We start from the raw sequence: 2,899 nt of genomic DNA on the forward strand, positions 1-2,899 counted from the left end.
TTAAGACGCTTTAAAACCTCTTAAATATCAACTGAACTAATATGTACATTCATCAGAGCTAAAAAAGGGCAGAGCATTATAAATGACGTTCGTCAAAAGCAGAAAATTCTGAATGGATCAATGAATGAATAAAACGTACCTCGATTATCGCCTTCAGAACCATACCAGCACCTTTCAAATTGTTGTCGACGGATGCTGAAATTGTTGAGGAACGAATTCAAAACCGCGATTGGTAAGAACTATTAGCGGGGCAATAGTAAAACATACATAAGCGAAGAAATGGTAAAATTGGTACTATTTATTGCGTTTTATCGTAAACCTACCTGGAACAATCGATAAATGCAATGACCGATTTCTAGACACACAAATAACAGACTTCATGAGTTGCTCCCATGCATAGGTCAAGCTAGTGGTCGTGGTAGACTTCACAAAAATGTAAAGAGAGAAAGGCAATTTAATCAACTCTCAACGTCAGTCAAAGAGCTATAAACTACTAAGAAGGCAAGTTGAATGAAAACTCCTCAAATCTCTTTGTAGCATACCTGCAACTTTCTCCAGTAATTTCCCAAACTGTTCATCGTCTGTTGTCTCACTAAGAGGAATATGCAATAGTCGATTTATTATAACAGACCACATGATTGATTCAAAATATTAGAAGCAATCACACCTTACTATTAGTTTAACATGAATGTCCAACTTCACCCCCCACATTATTTTGATATATTGCAAAGCAACTTGAACTTCACCTATAAGGAGGACACAGAGCAAACGTCAAAAAATCAAGCAATCCACTTATACCTAAACCCCAGTGGAACGATTCTAGAACAAAAGTTTTCATGGTTAATCTATTTCCTGTGTTAATTAGAAAGGTAGTCCAAACTACAAAGGCAGTTGCTACAAATCACTTGCTGAGTTTTGCAAGGGAATTTCTCTTCCAAAACAAGGCTATATACATACAAGAGGGATTGAAAAATAAAATGAATTGGTTCAGCATAGATTATAGGCAACCAAAACCACACATCTTACCACATTTATCGTGAGAATTCCTAACAAACTGCTTGGAAATTTTTCACAGGATAACAGAGAGCTTTTGTTTATCTGTTCTTGTCGAATGTCATAGTTATCGTGCCTTAGCTATAAAAACAACAGAATTGGTTTCGATAAAATTGGATCCTGTTAACATGCAAATTTCAAAGTTGGCTGAGTTTACGTATTTCGTTTCTTGCATCTATTTAGCTCGGAAATTTCGCCGCTATATTCTGAACGAAATACTCTTTTTTAAATTTAAATATGTCCGGTCTGACCATTTTGGCCACTTAAAGAAAAGCCCTGTCTTTACCTGCCATAGAGCACGCACAACATGTCGACAGCGGCGTGAGTCACGGCTTCATTATTCCTCTTCAAAGCTTTCACAGTTTTCACACCAACCTTCTCACGGAAGTGAACTGGTTGAGTAAACAGCATGTGTTTGCAGTTAAAGATAAACGTTTCTCGCCTAGTGAGCGTTGTGAAAGCGCGAAACCTGCTTTGATCGAACCCAACTTCTCAAATCGTGAAACAGTGCTTCGAGATCTTTATCTCATATTTTGTTTTGGTCTCCTGAAAATAGACGAAACTTTTTAACTATTTTATGTATATATAGAACACCTGTGAAGGTAATAGCAGTCAGAATATGTATATTTTAGGGTTGAACACAAATAAATTTATTGGCAAAGATATACAATACCTTCGTGAGCAATGAGCATTGTGATGGCATTAATGATAAGTCTTTCTTTATTCCCCGAGAAAAGTCCTACAAAATATTTAAAATCGTTTGAAATATATATTGGAGTTTAAAAGACTTAATATTCCAGCTGTACTTCTGGCGAGAAAATTTCAAAACTACCATTTCATGGATTCGGACCCAGTCAACTCTGCAACCAGAGTTACCGCAGCCTAGTCCCTAGGCCTCTTAACGTTCCTTATACGCGGCGAGGCGGGAACTGAGAGGCCTAGAACAAAATGTTTTGTATTTTGGCTAATGTGGGGACTTTTTATCCCCATTTTCTGTATTGAGGTCAGTTTACGATCTACGACGCGGTTAACTGGCCTTGTTCGACGTCGTTAGTCAAATATTTGCTTGAAATAAGCTACAGGATATTAATTATACTGCCAGGAGTCGAAATATTCATACAAACGTTTCAATGTCGTTCGCGTCAACGCTATCGACTATCAAGAAAACTCGAGTCCGTACGTACATGTTTATGATTATAATAAACTTCTATCCACCCATTTAAATTATTCTCGCTTCCTTTATAACGGTTACTGTTGTAAATTGCAAACATTTACTTTAAAAACAATTCTAATTTCAAGTTCACAACATTAAATGGGCCGTTAAGATTAAAAAATATTTTGTGTTAGGCCTCTCGTGCGCGTTTCATTCGGTGACGTGACGGAAATATAAAACACGCGCAATGAGAGGCCTGGGACTAGGCTGGAGTTACGGTGGTTTTTAGGGAGTACTATTAGTGTTTTGTCTACATTTGTGTACAGAACAGTAGCAGGTTAGGGTATTTTTATTAAAACCATACTTTGCCTATACTGGATAAACCAGTTTAAATGTACCGTGTTGTTTGCAGACGTTTTAAACCCTGCTAAATGTTTTCAATTAGAAGCCGAAATGGGCAAATGTTTTCATTTGGCGTAACTATGCAGCCTAGCAATCGCTTAGTTTACACTAAAGGCTGCTTTCTACTTACGCGTTTTTTATACGCATGTACACATACGGAGAATTTAAATGCTTTTAAATTTTTATTAATTAACGTGCATCTACAATCATGTGCAAAAATTATGAACTTTACGTATCTTAATCACATTTTTTTTCATTTTGACAACTATTATGTCACGAATTTTGTTAAAC

At 36.6% G+C, this 2,899-nt stretch overlaps 1 long non-coding RNA gene across 1 annotated transcript; it reads right to left on the minus strand.

The window, feature by feature from the left end:
* Positions 1-701: 701 nt before the first annotated feature.
* On the minus strand, positions 702-1,434 carry LOC114543918. Its single transcript, XR_003690242.1, has 3 exons — positions 1,340-1,434; positions 1,027-1,134; positions 702-746 (listed from the first exon to the last, which is right to left on the minus strand). It is a non-coding gene; the product is annotated as an uncharacterized LOC114543918 (long non-coding RNA).
* Between the last annotated feature and the right edge of the window lie 1,465 nt (positions 1,435-2,899).

This window comes from Dendronephthya gigantea, unplaced genomic scaffold (assembly GCF_004324835.1).
Source record: "Dendronephthya gigantea isolate DGI-Jeju-01 unplaced genomic scaffold, DenGig_1.0 000593F, whole genome shotgun sequence".
NCBI classification, from domain to species: domain Eukaryota; kingdom Metazoa; phylum Cnidaria; class Anthozoa; order Malacalcyonacea; family Nephtheidae; genus Dendronephthya; species Dendronephthya gigantea.